At 49.0% G+C, this 25665-nt stretch overlaps 1 pseudogene; it reads left to right on the top strand.

Annotated features, from left to right (window-relative positions):
- The window catches only part of LOC146181187 (uncharacterized), a 136067-nt pseudogene extending 114752 nt beyond the window's left edge, over positions 1-21315 (top strand).
- Positions 21316-25665: the final 4350 nt, after the last annotated feature.

Raw genomic sequence — 25665 nt, 5'->3', positions numbered from 1 at the left:
TGGCTCTGTAGCTGAGCCACCTCCGCTGCCTGATTTATTGATTTATTTATAGGAAGGGAAAGGCGCGGTAACTGTCTCACTTGTTTTCTGTGGAGACCGCAACCGTGCCATAAGGGAAGGGAGGAAGATGGGAGTGAAAGTGGAAAGAAAGAGGAGCCGTAGTGGAGGGCTAGGGAGTAATTTCGACCACCTGGGGATCTTTAACGTGTGCTGACATCGCACAGCACACGGATGCCTCTTCGTTTCGCCGCCATCGAAACGCAGCCGCCGAGGTCGGGTTCGCACCCGGGTACTCCGGCACAGTAGTCGGCCGTCTTACCACTGCACCACCCCGGCGGGGCCCACCTCCGCTGCCTCGTGCGGACACACAGAAGAGACAGTAGAGAAGAAAGAAAAAGAAGAGGGAGAGAAAGACGCGCGCTGCAACAACAGCCGTCGTTCATCACTGAAGCAGTGGTGGGTGCGATGACGGCCTACAACAGATACAGGGTCTTGAATATTTGGGGGCTGGGATTTGAAAAATTCCTATGCAAAATCTACTACCCCATTAGAGCTGAAATAATGTTCACAAAGTAGCAAAATATAGTCTACGTTATCTGATAAGTGATTCAACATCGGTGCTTGCCTAGATTTTCCGAAATCGAGAAAAAACTGCTCTCGGTGGCGTGCACAATTTTCGCAGAAGAGAGTCGAAATGTTATTTTGACATGGTGCGTCATCTGTCGGGCAGCGAGGCAAGCGCGCTAACGGCCGGGATGGAGCTTGCCTCACTGCTCGACAGATGACGTACCATGTCAAAGCAGCGTTTCGACTATCTTGTGCGATAATTGTGCACGCCGCCGAGAGCAGTTCTTCCTCGATTTCGAAAAATCTAGGCAAGTACCGATGTTTAATCACTTATCAGATAACGTAGACGATATATTGCTACTTTGTGAACGTTATTTTAGCTCGAATGGGGTAGTAGATTTTGCATAGGAATTTTTCAAATCCCAGCCCCCAAATATTCAAGACCCTTTACAATTCGGTGGCAGGCTAGCCCCCGCCGCAAGCGGTGATGACCTATCTGTCCCAGCACTATCAGGACCAAGCTACCCTTCATCACCTCCTCACTCCCTGTGGGATTGGCGGTACAGCGCAGGGCAGCTCGTTGTCGTGCGCCCTATACTGCTGTACAGATAGCAGGAACAACCGATCTCGCGGAATGCCAAGAACTGATATCGCAAACAGATCTCGCGCACGTGGGATTTCGACCATGCGCCAAGACATTTCGCCCTACAATTTTAGGAGACTTATAAACTGCGATGAGGAGGAGGAGGAGGAAAAACTTTATTTAGCCCTATATTATTTGGCGGTTTTTGGACGTCTTCAGAGATGTCTGCTTGTTGGATCCACAAGAGCCTTCTCCGTCGACTTCGTCCACTTTTTCACAATGGTCGGTTGCCCTCAGTCGAGGGCTCCGCTGGCTGCTGCCGCCCGTTGGGCTCGCTGTACCAGACCTTGCTGGTCTTCGCAGCGGTCGCTGAACAGCAGAGTCTCCCATTGCTCCGCACCCGGGTTTCGAATTTTGGGGACCATATCTATGTTTTGACATGCCCATGTGATGTGATATAGTGTTGGTTTTTCATCGCACCACGGACATCTGTCAGCGTATATGGTAGGGTGCATTTTGTTTAGTATGTGTAGGTTTCGGTATGAACCCGTCTGTAATTGTCTCCATATGACAGTTTCCTCTCTGGTGAGCGAACTGTGTGGTGGGGGATATCGCCTTCTTCTTCCTCTATAGTTTTCTAGTATGGCCGAGTATGCCTTGGGTGCTGGCAAAAGTTCCGCGGACTCGTCGGGTGCTCGGAAAGTAGTGTATGCTCGAGCTATCCTGTCAGCCTCTTGGTTCCCTGCCACCCCCATGTGCCCCGGTACCCATGAAAGCCTCTACTGCATGTTGGTCCCAAGCCTTCCACTGTACCTCTTTCTTTTTCCGCTCCAAACTACTTCATTTTTCTTGCGGCTATTTAAAGTGTCAACGGAGGAATATGACAGATACTGAGCCTTTTGTTTCCTGTAGTGAGTGAGTGAATTAACTTTATTTTCGAGCAGAAACGGCTCTTTTCAACTCCAGGTCCTCCCCTCTAGAGGAGAGGCGCCTTGTAGCAGGTGAGAATCCGCTTCGATGCTGGCGAAAATCCCCTGGATCTCGGCGGCCTCTTCAGACAGTCGAACCGCTAGTAGCTGTTGTTCCGAGATTAGGCTTTTCAGCAAAGCCTCCCAGGCTTCTCTACTATCAATTTTGTTTGCACTGCTTGGAGAATGGAAAAATTTAGAGTCTCTAATATTCGTTTCGGCATTCGTTGCAGTGCTAATTATAATTTAATTCGTTTACGGAAAGGAAAGGCCCAGTATCTATCACACTCACTAGCAAGTGCGAGTTTGGAGGATACACCATCGCTCCTGTCGCGTGGCGTTCCTTGGCGCGCGTTGAAGTGTGACGTTACAGATGAGAGGGACGCATCCTACTTCGGCCTCGCAGAACGCCTCAAGAGCGGGACGCAGTTTGTCCACGACAGCATGCGCCATTAAAGGCTTTCGCCTTAATGCTCCCATGTCATATGGTTCAGGGTGCCCCTCTGCCCGCAAATCCTGAAACTCGCATCTTCACCGATTTGAAATGCCGCTTATGCCTTCTGTGCTGCGTCATCTTCTGTGTTGTGGTGCGGCGTTCGAGGAAGTGCCAAATGCAAGGCACCGTACTGACGCCTGGCATGCGCTTTACGAAACCGGGGCAGTTATGACTTGGGTGTCCACAGTTCCATGTTTATCAGATACTGCGCCTTTCCGTTCCTGTGAACCAATTATTATTGTTTATTCGCTAATTTTTGCTACCGGTCCAAGTTGGTGACAGATACTGCGCCTCTCCGTTTCTGCACCCCAATTTGAAACGCCGCTAATGCCTGCTGTACTGCGTCTTCATGTGTATGCTGTGTAGAGTATTACTAGGCGTAGAAAGCTGGGCTAGCTGGTTCCTTGTAGACATCGTGTGTTTTTCATCGCCGCTTGCGGAGGGGGCTAATAATAATAATAATTGACTCACAGGAAGGGAAAGGCGCAGTATCTGTCACACTTACTCTGTGGATACCTGAACCGTGCCGTAAGGGAAGGGATGAAGGTGGGAGTGAAGGTGGAAAGAGAGAAAGGGGAGCCGTAGTGGAGGGCTACGGAGTAATTTCGACCACCTGGGGATCTTTAACGTGCGCTGACATCGCACAGCACACGGACGTCTCTTCTTTTAGGCTCCATCGAAACGCAGGCGCCGAGGTCGGATTCGAACCCGGGTACTTCGGCACAGTAGTCGGACGTCTTACCACTGCACCACCCCGGCGCTCTAAAAAGGGTCTCTTAGATGTCTCGTAAAAGGAGAATGGCGAAAGCCTACCCTTCGACTCCTAGCGTTTTCCTTTCATTGTTTGCCTTATCGGCATTTGTAGCTGTGCTGCATATAATCATAATTGGCTTTGCAGGAAGAGAAAGGCGCAGTATCTGCCACGCTTTCTCCGGAAAGTGCGAATTTGGACGGTAGGTCACCGTTCCTGTAGCGTAGAATTCTTTGGCGTGCGTTGAAGAACCGTTGGTTGAAGTTTGGGACTGCAAATGGCAGGAATACTAGACAAGAACAAATCTCGCAAAATATCACAGAATATGACATATCTGGCGCACAGATTTCGCGCACAAATGTCGCGCAAGCGATTTCGTTCCATCAGCCAAGAATCGCTTTAGCCTTAAAAACGAACATTCGAAAATGAATACTATTCCTTGTATAAATGATAACTGGACGCAAAACAGACAAATTATGAAAATGAACTTAACCGGAGAGCGGAGTCCGATGTTCCCGCCTGGTTTCCATCGTTGTCTCTGTTACAACCTAATCTGATGTTAAAAGGAGCACGCTCAAACTCGGTGCTACTAGGGGCGTCGATAAAAGCAACAGTTGATTAACAAAACATGCTGCATTTGAAGTTTTCCAGCTGTCTTCTCTTGGTCACAAATCATACAGAGATAAAAAAAAAAGGTCTAGAGGGGACTGCTCACCTGCACTTCCACTAAAGTAACTTTATCTACCTCTCTTTCACTCGCATCTTCCGCCCTTCTCTTTCGGCGCATGTGTCCACGGAGAATTGTGCCAGGCACTGCACCTTTACTTTCCTGTAAATCAATTTCAAACGCCGCTGATGCCTGCTGTAGTAACGCCTCCTGTCCGGGTTTTCTTCTATTTGCTGTGTGTTGCTGTGTTGGAGGAAGCGCCTAATGAAAGGTGCCGCACGACACACCGCTTTGTGCAGTGCCGCAGCTGACCGGAGCCGTCATCTACGAGGAACTCCAACACCACCTCCTCGTTTACACCGACGCCTCCCTTCGGCGGAGCTGCTGGGCCTACGCCTAGGCCTGGTTCTACTGTTTGATCCTACTTCGCCTCCACCCAGGTGTGCCGTGCTATGCGACTTCCGCGCCGCCCTCAGCCGCCTTCGAACCACCGGTCGGAGAACTCCGCTGCTGTGTCAGATTCGCGCGCGTTCGCTGCCTCGTGCGGACAGATGAGAGAAAGTAGAGAAGAAAGAAAAAAATTAGCTGTGGCCTAGCTCTGGTTAAGCCTGAGTGATTGCGAAAGCAATTCCTCCCTGGCGGCGCTTGGCTGTGCTGGTGGTTTGGCATGGCTTCGCCTTTTGTGCAACTAAAGGATTTACTCTGGACACAGCATGGTGTCTACTGTTTGTTTATAGCAATAAACACGCTTTGCTGGTCCGTGAAGTAGTGACTCTTGGTCTGAACACTGTCTCGCTCACTGAACTTGTAGAACGCCGCCGGGCTTGCCATTCTGCGGCAAACGCGCGTTGCTTAGCCAACCGCTCTTGCTTTTCTTCATCAAACCTACCGGAACGGCTCCGGCGTTTGCGCGCCTTGTACAACTTCTCAAGCATGACTAAGCGAAGGGCGCCTGCGGCGCCCCGTTTATCCAAAGGATTTGAGTTCAGAGATGTATATTTTGCGTCCGCTTAAACATTAAGTACTGCATATACACTCCTAAAGATGCAATAAAGGCATTTGATGTACTTTTTGCTTAACTAATCGGCCAATATCACGCTGCCACGCAGACCGCCATGCATTTCAGCGGCGCAGCGAGCACCGCTGGACCCTTTGGGCGGAGCTTGGCGGCGAAGAGGTCACGTGCAGCCAACCGGCCTATCGGAGAGAGGGGTGGCTGGATCAAGACCTGTCGCTACCTTTAACAAATAGAGGAGCCTTAGTTTATCCTCCTAGCGAGCGCCCTCACGCGGCGGGCCGAGGAGGCCGTCACGTGGTAGCCGCCGCGCCGAGCGAAGGAACGACTACAGCCGAAGAGACGAGTTGGGGCCCCTGCTCTCCTCTGGTCGTGACGTCACGCTTTCACGTGGTAGCCGGAGCGAAGGAACGACCTCCACCGACGGCAGAAAAGTGCTAGCAGTATTGCTTTCGCAATAAAAGAAGATGGAGAGAAGAACGCGCACCGCAACAGAAGTCGTGCACCACCTAAGCGGTGGCGGGTGCAATGACGGCCCACAACAGATACAAATTCGGTGGCTGGCTAGCCTCCGCCTCACGGGGCGTTGACCTACCGTCGCAGCCCCGTAGGGCCAGGGATGGCCACCCTTCACCATCTCCCCTCCCCATGTTAGTGCATCTTGGAGATGCCCAGGTGGTCGAAATTATTACGGAGTGCTGCACTAAGGCACCCCTTTTACTCTTTGCGCTTTCATTTGCTCATTTTTTCTTGACGTTCCATACTATGGTGCTATTCTTTTACCGACAAAACAACTAGTTCCCCTTTTACACAGCCGACAGTCATGCCCACGCGAAATCCACCTCGGCTGTGGAGCTGGTTATGAGGGACAACAGCGACACCTCAATACGCAGGAACGGCTGCCAAAGAGCTGCGCTCTAAATTCCGAGAGCACTTTGGAATATACTATGGAGATAAATGAAAGCCTAAGCGTTGCTGGTGCACACGGCGGATCACGTTTACTCTCATTATCAACTAAATGCGCCGACATTATCATTTAGAACGTCATCACTGGCAATATCGATAACTGTAGAGTCATTGTCATTGCTACTATCATCCTCACGCCAAGGAGAATTATGTGTGTTTTGCGATTCCGGGGTGGCTTAGGCAATAAATATAAAGATTATCCCTAGGTGGCTTAGTTGGTTAAAGCGCTCGGCTGGGCTCCAAGGGATGGTGGTTCGATTTCCAATGGAGGAGGGATTTATTTATTTATTTATTTATTTATTTATTTATTTATTTATTTATTTATTTATTTATTTAGGAACCTGGTTACTAAGAGCAACGCCGACGGCGACGCTTCGAAACGCAGGAACGGATGGCAAAGACCTGCGCTGTAAAGTACGCTGAAGAATAAATGACTCGTTCCTCTAACAGGTATACCTTATTCATAAAAACAAAACACTTGTATAAGTTGTCGCCGCCCGTCTCAATGTGAGGTTTTTGCGGAGCGACAATTTGTCATCCATTACTTTGAATACTAAGGGTACAAATGGCCCCTTTATAAATCAGCAAACACGCATCGGATACTGAGAATAAAGTAGGAGGCAAAACAACTGACAATAATTACGTGCAGAATAGAAAGGTTGGTGCTACCTCCTTTCATGATTAAACTGTCAGGCGCTGAGTGTTTTGACAGATGACTGTTCGTTTCCCAATAATCGCTGAAGCTAACAAATTGGGAACCTAAAATTAGACAAGTGTTGCAGTAACGGAAGAACATGTGGTGAGCTGGTGATATTGCGCTTTGTTATCTAGGATGAGACGGTTACAAATCGCGCACAAGAGGGTTGAAAAGAGATTCGTACGGAGGTCTTTGGTATTCGCGGATGCATTAAGTACAATGATGAAGATCACGATATGGCAATAGGTTCCTCCGGAATGATCCAGTCCTTAAACGGCATCACAGAGCTTGTATAATAATGAGTGCTCACCAGCATTGATAATTCAAGAGCGAATAAGTGAAATTTGAAGGGCGCTTTTTGTGCGAGGATGGTGATGATGAAGAGGATCGTATAGAGCATCGGTCAAACGAAGAGGGCCAAGATCGTTTGCTCGCTCGTGTGGCGACACGTTGCAAGTTGGAACAGAACTTTTGAATAAAGGCCGTTTATTTAAGACAGGACGAAGTGCAGGGCAGATGAAGAAAAGGCAGTCCAGAGGCTGCCGAGACCCAGCGCACTAACCCCATTTCGAGCCAGAACATCACCATAAAACTGTTTTGCCAAGATCTTGCGACACACCCTACGGATAAATCACGGTCCAGTTTCTGGTGGCCAATCCGAGGATTTTAGACCAACCTAAAAACATTAGTTGTGTTTGAGCTCTAGTTAACCCTAATTGAATTGCGAAATCAATGGCAGAAGCTTATTTTGCCTGCTACATTATTCCTATCACGCTCTATCAGTATAAGGTGCTGCAGTAAGGGGACACTTAAACTCATCCTTGAAGGATATGACTCGAGAGCGTAAGCTACCAGCGCACATATAAAGTCATGCTTCAACCAAGCCGTAAGGAGATGCCTGCGTGTCGTAGGGGTAACGAGAATGCAAACGGTTCTGACAGGCTGATCCTGATATCACCCTCCCATATGAAATGAGTGACCTGAGCTCGCAGCTCCTGCCTGTGGCTTAGAGATAATGTGAAGTCAATTCCATGGCAGGCTGATTTTTTATAATGAGACCGTGGCTACGCCTCTTCACGGCGTAGCTGCACCACCCGAGGTCTCGATTTGGCTGTCGTAGCATTGCTTTTGCAATAATATGCCTACGGTGTGCGCACCATGCGTTCTCCCGAAACTGTTTCGCGTTTTAACTCCCGGCTAAAGCCTAGTGCACAGACACGAAAAAGAACTCAACGAAGAAAAGCAGCGCGCAACAGGAGCAACATCTGTGGTCCAAGGAGCGGTAGCGGTCTGCTCCCCCCCCCCCCCCGCCCCCCTAATCCCGTCTCCGTTGTTCGGGCATCTGCGCGCGGCGCATCTTTGAAGATCCATAAAACATTTTCCTTATCAGAATCGGAACTGCTCGAGAGACCGGCTGTCTTGTCCCCGTCCAAGTCACGCACTTAGATATAAAATTCAGCGTTCAACCGCTGGCCATTCCTTCACCGCGGGCCGGGTGACCCACCGGATGCACGTGACAGAGGGGGACCAAGTCAGCGAGCTAAGGGGAGGAGAGGGGGAAACTAAGCAGCCAGCAAGCTGTGAGGCGTCGGAGGCTCCTAATTTAACACCGTAATTTCGAAACATCTAAGGGGTGAGATCGTCGACGTCATTACGATAGAAAATGTCCTGTATTGGCCAGTTTGAAGAGATATGAACAAGCTATGTGGAGTTTAAAATAGACCTTGTTAGTTTGAGCATTTCCCAATTCATTTACGTGCAGTTTCAGGACTTACAGAAACGTTTAGCGCAAACGGGATATTTTAATATAGAACATTGTACAGCGTGGTCTATTTTATCTTAAAAATACTGCGGGGCATTGTCACCGTAAAATGACTCCTAACCGATTCAAAACATAAATATTGACAGATGAGGAGCGATCGAATTCGATCCTATTCAGGGCGAAGTAATAATAATAATAATATTAATAATTGGTTCACAGGAAGGGAAAGGCGCGGTATCTCTCACACTTGTTTCTGTGGACACCTGAACCGCGCCGGAAGGGCAGGGAGGAAGGTGGGAGTGAAAGTGGATAGTGAGAAAGAAGAGCTGTACTGGAGGGCTACAGAGTAATTTAGACCACCTGGGGATCTTTAACGTGCGCTGACATCACAAGCGGCGGTGACCTACCTGCCCCAGTTACATAAGGGCTAGCCTGCCACCGAATGTTTATCTGTTGTAGGCCGTCATTGCACCCGCCACCGCTTCGGTGGTGGACGACGGCTGTTGTTGCGGCGCGCGTCTTTCCCTCTTCCTTTTCCTTCTTCTCTACTTTTTCTGTTCTGTCCGCAACTGATTCACAGGAAGGGAAAGGCGCAGTATCTGTCACACTTGTGTCTATGGACACCTGAACCACGCCGTAAGGGAAGGGAGGAAGGGGGAGTTAAAGGGGAGAGAAAGAGGACTCGTAGTGGAGGGCTACGGAGTAATTTCGACCGCCTGGGGATCTTTAACGTGCGCTGACATCGCACAGCACACGGGCGCCTCTTCGTTTCGCCTCCATCGAAACGCATCCGCAGAGGTCGGATTCGAACCTGGGTACTCCGGATAGTAGTCGGGCGTCTTACCACTGTACCACCCCGGCGGGGCCAGGCGATTCTTGCATATGCGAAACTTACCCCGCCGGACGTCCGGTCCAGGCGTCCGTGCGGCGCCATTCATTTGCTGCTTCCTCGAACGCCACGCCAGTGAGCAAACAGAAGCAGACCCAGATCTCTAGAGGCGTTACTACAGCAGGCATCATCGGCGTTTGAAATTGATTTACAGGATAGAAAAGGCTCAGTATTTGTCCGGATTCTACAAGGACACTTCTACCACGCCGTAAAGGAAGGAAGAAAGGTAGGAGTAAAAGAAAAGAGGGAGGTAGAGGTGCTATAGTGCGACTACAATCCTTCGCGCTATAAGGATTTCGCCTCATCGCACTTCAGTGGTCCAAAGTGCGCTTTAGAATTCATAGCCTGAGTCGCTTTGAGACCTTAAACTCGATAAACAAAACGAAACGTTCGAAAAAATGCAAAGCGACACTTGTACAGTCGACCTTTGTGTAGAGCACTAGGGAGATGGTGGTTAAAACATTTATTAAGAATTAAATTGTTACAGCGAGGTGTTTGGGTTTGAGACGTATCTGTCTCCTCCCCTCACAATACTAGGGGTGGAGGTGGTGAAACTGGCAGTTCCTGGTTCTACGGGGCAGGTACTGTAGGTCAACGCCGCTTGCGGCGAGTGCTAGCCAGCCACCGAGTTTATCGGTTGTAGGCCGTCATTGCACCCGCCACTGCTTCGGGGTTGGACGACGGCTGTTGTTGCGGCGCGCGTCTTTCTCTACATCTCCTTTCTTCCCCATTTTCCCTCCGGTCCGCACGAGGCAGCGGATGCGGCGCAGATCCAGTAGCAGGCCCGTGCATTTTCTTTTCCTTATTACAACAGCCACAACAACAATACTAGCTGGAGCCCCTATTCCGGGGCCCCATTGGCAAGCAACGCCACCCGCGTCTTTTGAACTAAGGCCTTTTGAGGCTTGAGGTCTTGAGCAGGGCAGCCTCCCAGTCCTGTTAATGGGCTTGACTGGCACGCCCAGACCATGTGGAAGGTGTCAGCCACCTTCCCACAGTACTGGCACGCACCACCAAAGGACGGGTTGAAATGTTTAGGCAATGCCAGGTACAGTATTGTATTGGTTAAAGTTTTGATGAGGAGGCACTCGTCTGCGCGATACAGTCCCTTTCATTGGGCCACGTAGCGCCTGCGCTCCTCCTCGTAGTAATCGGTGATGTCTTGGAATGTAAGGGCCAGATTGTCTAATTGGGAGTAGGCTTCCAAGGACAGGGAGATAGCCCGGAGAGAGAGTGGGCGGGCAGCCAGATCGGCCGGTCGTTTTCCTTGTGTTTCTGGTGACTGGGTGCCCAAATGAGGTTATGCAGAGTTAGGTCTATGTATTGGCAGCTAGATTGCAGTATACGCCGGGCAAGCGGGGGAGAGTATCGTAGCCTATAGTTCCGACAGGCCCCTCGCAATTCGGTGATGATGTGTTTCGACTAGGGAATACTGAGAGCCAGAGCGATAGCAATATCCTCCGCGTGAGTTGTGCTGTAGGATTTGAAAGTTATCCTGTTAACCGTGCTTGTGTTGTGTACGACTGCAGCCGTATACCTCCCCCGTTGTATGGGCCGGCAACATCCATATAATGCACGTGTTGCTGGTGACCATAGTATCGCTCCAACGATTCCGCGCGCGCCTGACGACGACCGGTATGGTCTTCTTTGGACATGTTGCGGGGAAAGGGTCGGACCTGGAGGGCGCGTCTCCAGAGTTCTGGCACTCTCTACCTTTCCTCAATGTGGCAATCATGTTTGATGTGTAGTCGGTCCAAGAGGCGGCGACCGGACGTGGTCTGTGTAAGACACGTGTATTGGCTTAGTAAATGGGATTCTCGTAGCTACCAGAAGGCGTTCACCACGGCCAGAGGTCTCTGGTTGGACGTGCTGACCAGAAGGTCGAGAGCCCGCTTGATGACTTTCCGGTTGATGGCCTCCAATTAATCATCATCGTGTTTACGCAAGTACAAGTAGGTGGTCGAGTAGAAGAGTCTGCTCGTTACAAAAGCAATGGCAAGTGGCGGTGCATCTTTGCTTCGTAATCCGCCCCACTCGTTGGAGACCCGGCGGACCATACGACCCACCTGGTCTCGCACCATGCCAAGCACACATCCCTGTAAATAAGGCCAGATATAGCAGCAGCTGGTAGGTTCTTAAAGCAACACTCAAGTGAGAGTGGAGCCACAAATAGCGGAGGTAGTGAAGGTTGGCTAATCCTGGCCCTGATGGGAATGGGTCAGGTAGGTCACCGCCGCTTGCGGCATAGGGCTCGCCTGTCACCAATTTTTATCGGTTGTAGGCCGTCGTTGCACCCGCCACTGCTTTGGTGGTGGACGACGGTTGTTGAAAAGAAAACACACGGGCCTGCTCTGTAGCTGAGCCACCTTGTTGTGGCTGTAGGAAGAAGGACAAGAAAATGCACGGGCCTGCTACTCGCTCTGTAGCTGACCCATCTCCGCTGCCTTGCGCAGACAGAAGAGAAAATGGAGAAGAAAAAGAAGAAAGACGTGCGTCGCAATAGCCGTCGTCCACCACCTAACCGGTGGCGGTGCTATGACGGTCTACAACAGATAAAAATTCGGTCGCTGCCTAACCCCCGGTGCAAGCGGCGTTGACCTACCGTCCCAGCCCCGTAGGGCCAGGAACTGCCACCCTTCACCACCTCGGTGGACAACGGCTGTTGTTGCGGCGCGCGTCTTTTTCTCCCTCTTTTCTTTCTTTCCTTCTCTACTTTCTCTCTTCTGTCCGCACGAGGCAGCGGAGGTGGCTCAGCTACAGAGCCAGTAGCAGGCCTGTGCATTTTCTTTAGCTTCTTGCTACAGCCACAACCACAAGAGATAGCCGCAACCACCGTGGCCGCAACCAAATAGACACTAGCACCTAGCCCAGAAGTCCGGAGCTGGAGCCTGGGCTTTTGTGCAGATGCATGTTCGGAGGAGGAGACCGATGGTGGCTGCTCCTGGCCCTGATGGGGCTGGGACAGGTAGGCCACTGTCGCTTGCGGCGGGGGCTAGCCTGTCGCTGATTGTTTGTTGTAGGCCGTCATTGCGCCCGCCATATTTTCGGCTTTGTAGCCCGATATGTCTTGCTCGAGCGCTCTACACAAGGTTGATGCTGACTTTACATGAAAAGAAAGAAGTGTGATAACTTTTCTCGGAAAATACATGTTGGCCCTCTTATTATTTCGAAAGCAATCCTTCGCTATGTTCACACATTTCTGTGTGTAGACTGTGTCAGCAGAGCCTGTTCGCAGGCCGTGTTCGCAGGCCATGTGCGCAGAACGTGTCCGCAAAATCGTCTCAGCAGCAGTTGTGAGTAATTGAGAAGTGGTCGAGGTTAATGATTGGCGTCAATCGATAGAGGGTGACGTAATGTTGTTGGCGAAAAATTAATTACGCCAATAAGCTTATTTGGTGATTGATTAGAATAACTGGTTCACAGGAAAGGAAAGGCGCAGTATCTGCCACACTTGTTCTGTGGACACATGAACAGCACGTAAGCGAAGGGAGGAAGGTAGGAGTAAAAGCGGAAAGAGGGAAAGGGGTGCCGTAGATGTTCTAACGTCAAAAATGAGACGTCACGCAACCGGAAGTAGATCCGAAAAGAAGGGCATAGCAAAGGATTGGCGCGCAATTTGAAAGTACCAAAAACTAAAATGTTTGGTTTGGTTGGTGGGGTATAACGTCCCAAAGCGAATTAGGCTATGAGAGATACCATATGGAAGAATCCGGAAATTTCGACAGCCTGGGGTTCTTTACCGTACACTGATATCGCACAGCACACGGGAGCCTTGCTTTTTGCCACCATCGAAAAGCGGCCGCCGAGGCCGGGATTCGATGCTGCACCCTTAGGAACTGTAGTCGAGCGCCGAAACAACTGCGCCACCCCGGCGGGGAGACTAAAATGGGTAAACAAGTAAATTATCTACCTCACAATAATTGACTAAAATGGGCAAACAAGTAAATTAATGTGAGCTAGATGATGTGACGTCACGCAACCAGAAGTCGAGCCGAAAAAGGGCAAAGGAAGAGATTGGCGCGAAATTTGAAAGTACCAAACAATAAAATGAGGAAACAAAAAGTTAATTAAGCAACTAGAAGCAACCAGAAGCAACCAACAGCAGCATCCGTGCTTTCGCATCACACCAATGCAGACTCTCCAGTGCTGTTTAATTTTTGGCCATTATATGTTTTAAAAAGGGTCTCTTAGATGTCTCTTAAGGGGAGACTGGCGAACGCCTACCCTTCTTCTCCTATCTTGTACTTCTCATCGTTTGCTTCGTATCGGCGTTCATGGCAGTGCTGCATATAATTATAATTGGTTTACAGGAAAAGAAAGGCGCAGTATATGTCACACTTTATCAAGCAGGTGTGAGTTTGGACGGTACGTCATCGCTGGTGTCGCGTGGCATTCCTTGGCGCGGTTTGAAATATGGGATTGCAGATGGCAGGAATGCTAAAGAAAAATTGATCTCGCGAATTCTCGCAGAGTATGACATATCTGTCGCACAAATTTCGCGCAATAGATTTCGTTCCATTTTTTTAGAATGGTATTCGCCTGCTGCGTTTCGATGGAGGCGAAACGAAGTGGCGTCCTTGTGCTGTGCGATGTCAGCGCACGTTAAAGATCCCCAGGTGGTCGAAATTACTCTTTAGTCCTCCACTACGGCTCCCCTTTCGCTCTTTCCACTTTCCCTCCCACTTTCCTGCCTTCCCTTACGGCGCGGTTCAGGTGTCCACATAGCAAGTGTGACAGATACTGCGCCTTTCCTTTCCCGTGAACCAATTAAGATGAAGAAAAACTACAATCCTAAAATGAATAGTATTCCTTATTATTATTATATTATAAGATAATAACTCGACATGCAGAACTGGGCAAATTACGAAAACAAACTTAACCGGAGATCGTACTGCGAGGCTGCCACCTAGTTTTTGTCGTTGTCGCTGCTAAAACCTAATTCTGACGGTAAAAACAGTAGGCTCAAACTCGGTGCTGCTGGGGGTGTCGATAAAAGCAACAGTTAAGCAAAGTCGCGACAGTTCATGTTTTCAAGCGGTCCTTTTTTGCATTTCAATGAAACTAATGTGCAGTATGTCAGCCAGTACACAGTATCCTGCCCGCCTATCAAGCTACATGCTATGTGCAGAAAGACCCAGTTGGCAGTACATAGCCGCCCACTTCCTCCATGCACGCCAAGCCTCCCTGATGTGGAGGTTCGCAAGAGGCATCTTACCAATCAGAAGGCGTGCCTTCGTCCCTGCGACGTCAGGAATGATTGACCTGTGTCCCTTCTGCTTGGCCCGAGAGACAGCGGAGCACATCTTTCTTGACTGCCTAATTCCCGCAGCACTCCTAGAGCTTCTGAGAGATATGTGCGGCCTCCCCGGTATCCCATACCCCACCGTGCGCTACTTCAACCCGCTTCTAAAGGAAGGACGCCGGCAGTTTGTCTTGATACTGGCAGAGGTCAACTATCAGGTGTGGTTGGCCCGCTGCAAAGCGGCCTACTCGAACAAGACTCCGAGCCTACATGAAGTCAAGGCCAAAATCAGGAAAGCACTATGGTTGCACCTAGAGAGAGAGAGACGCCACTTAGGGAGAAAGAAGTCTTTTGAAGAATGGGGATACCCCATGGTGATCTTCAAACAAGAAAATGAAATGCTAGAAGTGAGATATTAGAAGACATGCTCGTGTCAGGCTTCGACCCACCGGGGTGGTGCGGACGTGGTGCATTTGCACTGCGACCCCACCCCGGTGGGAACAGGCCAGATTGCTTGAGCCCCTTGGCTGGGAAAAGCCCGCTCCCCGAAACAAAAAAAAACCCCAACTCTTATGGTGCGGGATGCCCTGCCTGGGGTAGCCGTAGGATGATGATGGTCGCAGCTTGAGGTCTGTACCCTAACAGGAGCATCGCACCTAGTGCATCCTTCCTTCCATCTTACAAGGCAGAGTTTTGGTCATTTGTCGCCGCTCATGTGAATGTCTAATGTGAACGTCTAATATCTAATAAAACTTTTTCTAAGCACACGATACACAATGTTAGCTACCCTTAAGTTGTCGGATTGCATGCCAAATGGCGCAGCGCATCCGAAAGCGAAGCGGAAGGCTCCGACATGGTCGCGTGAAATTATCGTTAGCGGGTTAACTATGCTTACCGGGTACGGTAAGGAAATGGTTAAGCGCCTCTAATCTGCAAGAATTATGTAGGGCACTCTCGCAGGCCACCTATGTTTAAAATGAGACACTGCTTCCTTAACTTGCCACAAAAGCGCTGCAAACATTGGCCGCTATTCCGAACGCTCCTTTGGCATAACTGTGCCCGCTAACGGTCAGTTTATATGACGCCATGAAACAGTTGGTAGTCTCTCAAAATATTTCTCTTTGATATGCTACAAGGGCGCCGCTTTTCTTGGTATAAAAATATGTCTAGCTACCTTGTAAGTTGCAAGCTGCTAAAGGAGTGATTTCAGTTGATTCGAGTACGTTCCGGGCATGTTATTTAGGAGTCTTATGTCATGTGAGAATATATTGTCTTGATTGATTTTGTAGCGAGAGCTACACTATGCTACCCAGTCCAGCATTTCATGGTGGCCGTGAGGCTCCAGTTGTCCGCATGCGTCGTTACCATGGCTACTGGAGAAGAGTAGCAGACTGAGCGTGCTCTTCGCCGACGCTGCGGCAGTTAACTCCACCCAGGATCAGAATAAGCTCCACAATAATAATAATAATAATAAAAATAACAGCAATAATCTGTTCACAGAACATAAAAAGCCCAGTATCTGTCACACGTGTTGTGAACGTCTGAACCGCGCCGTAAGGGAAGGGAGGAAAGTGGGTGTGAAAGTGGAGAGAGAGAAAGAGGTGCCGTAGTGGAGGTATGCGGTGTAATTTCGACCACCCGGGTATCTGTAACATGCGCTGACATCTCAAAGCAACCCTAAGGAGAGCGGAAGTTGTGAAGGGTGGGTGTGCCTGGCTCTACGGGGCTGGGACGGAGTCTCAAAGGACGCTTGCGGCGGGGGCTAGCCAGCCACCCAATTTTTATCTCTTGTAGGCCGTCACCAAATTTTTATCTGTTGTAGGCCGTCATTGCACCGGCCACCGTTTCGGTGGTGGACGACGGCTGTTGTTGCGGCGCGCGTATTTCTCTTCCTCTTCCTTTTCTTTCTTCTCTATTTTATCTTCTGTCGGCACGAGGCGGCGGTGGTGGTGGTGGCGGTACAAACGTTATTCAGTGACGGCAAAAAAAAAAAAAAATTAAAAAAAAATTATGTTGCCGCCGTTCCGTGGATGGTCTTCCGGCTGCTGGTCGTGGCATCTAGGTCACGCCTGGCGGTGACTTCCGCTGCCCAGGTCGTAAGCCGCTGTTGAATATACGGCTCCGAGCTGGCCAAAGAAGCCTCCCACAGCTGCGGGCTGTTTATTTACCAGGAGACGGGGGGAAAGTGCGCCGGACAAGAGTCAAGAATGTGAGCATAGTCTGCTCGGGGGGGGGGGGGGGGGGGAGCTGCAAAGCGTGCATTGGGGCGAGAAGGCACCGGGGTGAATAAGGGCATGTCGTGCAGGGGAGAGGAAAGTGTGGGCCTGTAAATGGAGCCACGTATTCTGTTCGATTTTAGATAGGGGCTTGTGAGGGGGAGGGAGGGATAATCGGAAGTTGCGGTAGTGGAGGGTGATGTCATGGAAGGTGAGGAGGGAGTCACGCGTGTCCATCCCGGGGTGGAGGGGGCCAGCTCGGTCGGTCACCTCGCGAGAGATAGAATTTGCCGCCTCATTTCCAGGGTACCCCGCGTGAGCCGGAACCCAAAAGAGTTGGATATATTGGGAAGGGGGGGAGGAATGCTTAAGGATATTGAGTGCAGAGGAAGAGATTCTACCCTTTGCAAAGTTGCGGACTGCGGTCTTAGAGTCACTAAATATAAAAAGGGCTGATGTGCTGGCAATGGCGAGGGCGATGGCTGCTTCCTCTGCGGCAGTGGAAGTGAGAGCATGGATAGTGGCGACGGAAAGGGGGGCTCGTGTATTAGAGACAGTGGCCAGGGCATAGGCTGCATGCGAGAGGCAGGGTGCCGCATCAACATACACGGCGTCAGGCCGTGTACTGTACTGGCACCAAACAACATAAACGAAAAAATAGAAAGTTGCTATTACAGGATTCGGACAGATGGTTTAGTCGCTTATTGCTGAGGTAAGTAGTCTCAATCCATTGCGCCATGGAAGCTTTTTTTTTCTTTATTGCATGAATTGGTACAAATTCATCAGTAAAAAATCATGGTTGCCATACCCCTTGACTGACAACCGTGTCTAATGGACTTTCATTACCACAAGTTCGCCCATCAGACTCAAGGCCTCCTCCGCAGCGTCTTGCTGCTTCAAAATTTCTTTTAGTTTATACACTTGTTCAACAAAATAATCACATACAGATCGTGCATCGACATCACAGTGTCTATAGGCCATCCTACTCCTCCAAATACTGTGAAGGCCCAATAGCATGATGAGGTCATACTGAAAATCATCATTAAAAGTTGTTAAGTACCGAATTCCACGTGGCGTCAATGGCAGGTTTTTTTTTGAGTGTCCTTTGTAACCCATCCCAGTAAAACAGCGCATCCCAACAATCCAGGAACACGTGCTCAACTGTTTCAGGCTTCCAACATAGTAGACAGTTTGAGCCCCAAGGTACAAAAAGGCCCTTTTCTTCCATCCATGTTTTGACTGGGAGGGTTCCTGTATGCAATTTAAAAAAAAAAAATGTTTTTACGCCCGGTGCAACAGTCATGTTTTTAACTCGTTTGAGCACATCTTTCCCTGGGCCTTCACAGTATAAGGTTCTGTACAATGGAGCTGGGAACAATTGTGAAGTAAGATCCTTGTACAGTCGCTTAGGTGTTACCGTCGCTAAATACTCTACAGAGTACCTCACGCGCAAAAACTTGAACGACCACACCACTTCTCACAGGAAGCGTGACACAGTGTATCCCCGAGCAGAGCATGAAGAGACTATAAACTCTGGAATTGCACTGGATAGAATGATTTGCATAAAGGTTCTCAGGACCTTAAAACCATCTGCCGCACATATAGATGCATTAGAGCCAACCCTCTGTCTTTAACTCGCCGAAAGAGATTATCTCTGCTAATTCGTTCTCAGTTGGACGACCAAATGAAGACCGCAAATACACGATGGAACCTTTGTATATTGCTTCGAGCACAATACAATACTTTAAGCAAATACATTACTCTTGCCACCAAACAGGTATTGCATACAGTCGCACGGGCGAAAATAGATAGGTTACGCCCCATCCATCCTTTCGTCCTTTCCCGTATTTCTTCCGCTTTTTCATTCCAGTAATTCGCATTTTCCCCGCATTTGTCCAATGGGACTCCCAAATAAACTCCGGCCTTCGTAGCCGATCTTACTCCACAGAAATTTTCCGGTTCCACTTCCCATTCCCCGTGCCAGACTCCGAAACTTTTCTTTAAATTAACAGCACTACCAGTCTGCCTGCAATACCTTTGTGTTACTTTCAAAGCTTCCGAAACGCTTTCGCGATCTTCACAAAAAAGCGCCACATCATCAGCGTATGCCAATATTTTCACTTCACATACTCCCAGCTTAAAACCACGGATGTATTCGTTAGCAATTACCATTCTACACAATGGTTCCAAATATATAGCAAAGAGGAGAGGAGACAGTGGACAACACTGCCGCACAGATGCTCTTACATCTATTCTTTCAGATAACAACTAGTTAATCATAAGGCGTGTAGAACAACATGCATAAGCCCTTTTAACTGCTTTCAATACAACGGCACCAACACCAATATGTTCCAACAAACAGTACAATATTTCATAAGACACACGATCGAATGCTTTTTAGAAATCAACTTGAACCATGGCCACTCGCCTGTTTAGAGCATCGCAGCACTCGAACACACTACGCGCTACATGAATATTATTAAATATGCTTCTGGTCTTTATTCCACATGTTTGATGAGGTCCAACAATATATTTTATAATGTATTGCAATCTCTTAGCTAACACCTACATCAGAATTCTACAATCAACATTTGTTAACGTGATCGGTCTATAGCTTGTAACTTTTAAAAGCATGGCTGGCTCATCAGTCTTGGGAACCAAGACCGTATGCGCGTTGCTAAACGACGGTGGCAGATAACCCACATCAAAGCACTCCTTGAAAAGCCTATAGAACATGATAGATAACTCACTTTTAAGGCTCTTGTAAAAGGCCGCACTCAAACCATCTGGACCCGGCGACTTTCCGACATTCAATTCATCAATGGCCTTTTCTATTTCCTCCACACTTATTTCGTTCTCTAACTCTTCAGTAACTTCTTTGCCTAATATTGGCATCAGAGGCAAAAAGTTATCTCTAAACATTTCTTCACTTTGTGCTTTGCTCGAAAACAGCTCACGGTAATGTTCCACTAAGGCGCTCGTAATTCCATCTTGCTCATCATGCCTCTGCCCCTTGTATTCAATAACCGTTATCTCGTTCGCGCGCGCATATCGCTTTTCACCAGCGAGGGTGCGTTTTGTTGGCGCCTCGCCACCGAGCCATTTTTCCGTGCGCGCTCTTATCGCAGCGCCTCTGTACTTATCGGCATCCAAAGCTTCTAGCCTAACTTTGATGCCTTTTATATCATGCATGAACATACCCGGCGTTCGTTCTTCTTCACGCCCTAAATATTTTAAGAGCTCTTGCCTTTGCTTTTCTTCTTTCTTTTCCTCATACTTAATAGTGGAAGCGCGCTCAATTGCGTTCATTTTAACCTCCTGTTTAAATCGTTCCCAGGATTCAATACAGCCTGTTTCGCTCTCATAAAAAATATCAATGCTTTCCTTAACTTTTCTTAAAAATAGTTCGTCTTCTGTAAGCCTCGATTTTATTTTCCATAAGTCCCAGTTCACTTTTGATTTACACTGCTTCGTTCCGCCCAGCGTGACCGTAACTAAGCAATGGTCACTAAATGACACTTGCTTCACTTCATACTGTTCACAGGCAGGCGAAAACTCTGGCGACACATATATTCTGTCAAATCGCGCGTGACTACTACCTTGAAAATGTGTGAAATGCACACGTTTCTCACCATTCAAACGGACTGTTGCGTCCTCTAAGCTGCACTCATTGAGGACACACTTCAGCAATCGGGCACTTTGGTCTTTTCCAATATTTCTATTCAAACGATCCTTAGAGTCTACAACACAGTTGAAATCTCCCTAAAATATAGGCGCACGACTGCATTTAAGGAAGGGCACCAACTGCTCAAAAAATCGCGCCGTTGTTTTTATGTCGTTGGTGCATACAGGACCACCACCCTCACCGCAAAGGTGTACTACCCTACGTGGCTGGCATTGGACCCTTCCAAATGTCTCATATCTGGAAGCTGAAGATGAAGATTGAGGAAGCGAAGGAACACCTGCTGAAATAAAGCGCGCTAGAAGTGAAGAGACGCTACTGTGCGGTCATCGACCCGAACAAGCGTGAGTTGGTTTTCAAGGTGCACTGGGTGCCTTTCTACGTTTCGAGTGAAGTGGTGCAGAGGGCGTTCGAAGACTTTGGAGATGTGAAAGAAGTCACTTATGAACAGTGGAACAGCCCGGGTTTTGAAGAGGCCGAATCGACAACTCGGCTAGTAAAAATAGTGCTCAAAGAGGGGCTTTCGATCGATGATTTGCCCCACATGTACAAGTTTTACGGAAGGCTTGTGTTAGTGGTGGTGCCTGGAAGGCCACCAATATGCTGAAGATGTAAGACAGGCCACATTAGACGTGATTGCCGCACTCCGAGATGTAGTTCGTGTCATATCTTCAGGCACGACCGGGAGGGATGCGTCCGCACGTATGCCCGTGTGACCACGAGTATTGTGCCCCCTCAAGACGACGGGAGCGAGTTGATCATGGACCAGGAGGAACTGGAGAGCGTTGGAGCCCTGCCCCGGAGAGGAACCTGATGTCCAACAGCCGGAGCACACCACCGGCGGAGGGAAGACGCAAGTTAGCGAACCCGCTGCAGAAACGACTGGAAATGGGGAGGAGGCTGCTATGTCGTCAGATCAGCCAACAGTAAAAGGCACTTCGGAAGGAAGCGTTGCTGAGTCCCCGATGGATATGACAACCGCTTCCATGAAGAGACCACGAGACTACGAAAAGGTACCAGCTGCAGAACGGGAACTGCGTCGACTAGAAAAGCAGTGGAGGGTGGAAGGCGCTAAGAAATGCAAGTTAGCCTTATCGCAAACCGCGTTGCGGTCCTCGTCGCGAGTGAGCGACGAGAGACTGAAGACGTGAGCCTTTAGTCATTGTTTGTTAGCTGGGTTTAGAGTATGGCTTATTGAAAAAAACCGCTAAAAGTGGGCACTCTAAACTTCCGAGGGCTCGCCTCGAGACGGAAGCAAGTGCAGTTGAACCGTTTGTTGAGCGAACTAGATTTAGACATCGTAGCCATACAAGAAACAAAGGTTGAGGATGAGCAGCAAACAGATAATATGGTTTTGGTTTTCGGTCACGCTTCAATGTTTGCGTAAACCATGCAGTCGGTTTGTCGGCAGGTTGCTGTCTTTTCCTGAGGAAAAGTGTAGGCATAGCAGTGGAGTAATAACTTGTGCAAGGGGGCGTTTCGTCGTGTGCGACATTGCGCCATGGAAGCAACGGCTGCAGCGCGCTTTAAACCCGCTATTATTTCTTTTTAAAATATTTCTTGGTAGTTTAATTTAATGTTGCTTTAAAACAACAAAACGAAAAAATAAAAAGTTGCTATTACAGGATTTGAACAGATTATTTAGTCGCTTATTGCTGAGGTATGTAGTGTCAATCCATTGCGCCATGGATTTTTTTTTCTTTATTGCCGACCATTGCGCCATGGAATTTTTTTTTCTTTATTGCCGACTGACATTTGAAAGTGAAATCAGAAATACAGTGCATAAACGCATAAGCCAGGCTTCGGCAAACACGGATTAAAATTCTCTCAGCGACACCAAAACATCAAGCAAGGTAATCCATTCTGGTGGATCAGGGAGTGCTCGGTAACACTCTCTTAGTGAAACGACACTTTCAACAAAATGCTCGCGAACAGGACGCACGACAAGATCAGCATGTTCAAATTGCATCCGGATGCAGTGCGCTTTACACCCGCCATTATTTCTTTTTACAATATTTCCGCTATCTTTCGCCAGGTGACGCTGCTCAGAGGACTCTACCTATCATATAGAGTAGGTGGAAAGGCGGTAGAGCAGCGCCTCCCCGATTTGACGTATGCAGACGATATTGTGCTGCTAGCTGAGAGTCCGGAAGAATTGCAAACTCTAGTTAAGTATTGCGGAGACGAAGGGGACCCTCTAGGCTTCAATTTCAGCGCAGTTAAGTCGGGTCTGATGATTGTCAACGGCTCAACTGATCAGGGTCTTAAAATACAAGGCCATGAAATACCTAGAGTAGCTGAATATAAATATCTGGGGGTATGGGTAAACGAAGGAATGGCATACATTGGAAAGCATGAGCAATCACTTAAGGCCAAAGGGCGAAGGAATGCCGGGATAATGAAGCATAAGGCATTGTGGGGATACAATAGGTATGAGGTTTTGAGGGGTATTTGGAAAGGAATTATGGTGCCCGGACTTACTTTCGGAAATGCGGTTGTGTGCATAAAATTAGAGGTACAGTCGACATTAGAAACAAATCAGAGATCCGTTGGACGATTAGCACTAGGTGCCCACGGCAAAACTACAAATGACGCGGTACAGGGAGATATGGGCTGGGCATCTTTCGAAGTACGGGAAGCTCAGAGAAAAATATTATATGAGGAACGCCTGAGGAAATTGGACAGTAACAGATGGGTACCTAAAGTATTTAAATACCTGTACTTAAAAAGCGTGGACTCACAATGGAGGAAAAGAACTAGGAAACTAACTAGTAAGTATGCTAGTCACAAGGACGGAGAAATAAAGAACATTAAGCAACAGGTGAAAAACACAGAAGGAAAAAATTGGATAAATTCGATGGAAAAGAAACAGAGTGTGGAATTATACCGTAAGTGGAAAATGCAGATCAGGAAGGAAGATTTCTTTGATAACTCAAGAGGCAGTGCCCTACTTTTTGAAGCTAGATCAGGGTGCCTTATAACACGCAGCTACAAAACGAAATTTAACAATGGAGATGACGCATGTGCTGTATGTGGAAACTCCAGTGAAACAATTGACCATATTATACTCGATGTAATGGTATCCATCCGGAAGTTGATACAGGCGCAATCACTGTTCCTGAAGCTCTGGAGTTTAGAGATAGCAGTGGCCTGGTGAATAAACCGGCGGTGGAAACTAGCAAAAAACGACTGGAAGATTGGTGGCTTAAAAGCAGAGAAGAGACATAATGTAAGTAATGTAGGAACAAAAATTTAATAAATAGAATGATGGTTTAGTTAACCATTCTAAATCAGTATTTAAGATATATGGAGAAAAATGAGCACGATAGCAACTGCTACCACACCGTTTCAAAGGGGACGCTCCTATGTTCCATCTATCCATCTATCCATCCATACCGTTGAGGGAACGGAATCACGCATCGGCGAGCGGCATGATGCTCAGGGTGCATGTTCTTAGGAAGGGGATTGGCAGTGAGCATGGAGAAGAGGGAGCTGGGCAAGGGATGGGTGACACAGATAGGGGAGACAGGGGTCAAGCGGAGGGAAGTAAGAAGGGCTCTGCCAGGGGCGGTGCGAGATAAACGATCGAATTGTACAACGCGATGGGGCTCCAGAAGTTCTGAAAGAGTATTGTGGACGCCCATCGCCAGAAGAAGAGAAGTGGGGGTGGAAGTGGGAAGCCCGAGAGCCGACTTATAGGTTTGGCGAATGAGACAGTTGACCTTGTCTTCCTCGGTACGAGACAGAAAGAGGTAGGGGAGGGAGTTGAGAAGGCGGCTTAGCACAAAGGCCTGAACAAGACGACGGAGGTCGTGCTCGCGTATGCCGTAGTGTCGGTTAGCGACCCGTCGGATCAGCCGTACCGTCTGCTGGACGGTGGTAGTAAGGTGGGAAAGGACAGCAGTGTGTTGGCCATTGGATTGGAGAAAAAGACAGAGCATACGGATGCAAGAGACAGAAGGGATGGGATGTCCGTCGATAGTGACGTTAAGGTTAGGAGATGAGGTTGGAACTATGCCTCGAGCCAGGAGGAGCAGGAGCTCCGACTTGGAGGGGGAACAAGCTAGCCCGACCGTGCGAGCATAATCGGCAACCGTTTTAGAGTCCGCCTGGAGAGCGGCTTCCATCTCACCAAGATTGCCGGTAGTCACCCAGAGGGTGATATCATCAGCGTAGAAAGCATGGGAGTGGTTAGGAGTGCTTGCTAGAGCACGTGCCATAGGGAAAAAGGTTATGTTGAAGAGAAGGGCAGAGAGAACAGAACCCTGGGGAGTACCTCGATTTCCAAGAGGGAAAGCGGGAGAGGAGAGGGTGCCGAATGAGATCTCAGCCGTGCAATGGGCCAGAAAAGCCTTCATGTAACTATGGATTCGGGAACCCAACGTTAAGGGTAGAAAGGGCGTCTAGGAAGGCGGTATGGAAGAGATTATCAAATGCTTTCGTCAAGTCATGCCATGCAAGTGCCATGATCGCGCGAGTGCGCTTGGCGTGAAGAGAGCTGGAGCATGGCATCCTGTGTATAGAGGGATGCGCGAAAGCCGAACATCCAATCGGGGAAAAGATGGTTGTCCTCGAGGAATCTCTGTAAGCGGTCTAGAACGACGTGCTCGAAGAGCTTACCGAGACAAGAGGTGAGGGGAATAGGACGGAGATTTTGAATGTCTATGGGTTTGCCGAGCTTAGGGATGAAGGTCACCTTAGCGTGGGTCCACTCAGAAGGCAGGGTGCCTTCGTGCCAATGTTTGTTAAAGAGGTCCGTAATGGCCTCTAGGGATGATGTGTCCAGGTTACGGAGGGCCTTGTTAGAGATTTGGTCTGCTCCTGGTGCGGAAGTGATGCGGAGCTTATGTAGCGCCGCACAAACCTCCCCCAAAGTGATATCTGCGTCAAGCGCAGAATTAATGGTGCCGATCTAAGAGGGGAGGGGGGACGGAGGGGAAATGCAGAGATAGCGATCTCGGAGTGCAAGAAGGAAATCGGAATAGGGTAGCGGTGAGGATTACAGAAGGTGCGTCACATCCCTGCGCTGCGTGGCCTTGGTATGCGACGGGTCAAGGCGGACACGTAGGAGCGCCCATGTATCCCTCAGCCCGAAGTTACCGCGCATGCGGTCGCATGTCTGGCCCCACTGCTGCCTGGTGAGGTATGAGCAGTGCTGCGTAAT

Source organism: Amblyomma maculatum, chromosome 8 (assembly GCF_055883805.1).
Source record: "Amblyomma maculatum isolate TAMU_Amacu chromosome 8, ASM5588380v1, whole genome shotgun sequence".
Taxonomy (NCBI): Eukaryota; Metazoa; Arthropoda; class Arachnida; order Ixodida; family Ixodidae; genus Amblyomma; species Amblyomma maculatum.
This window is presented reverse-complemented; position numbering and strand designations above follow the sequence as displayed.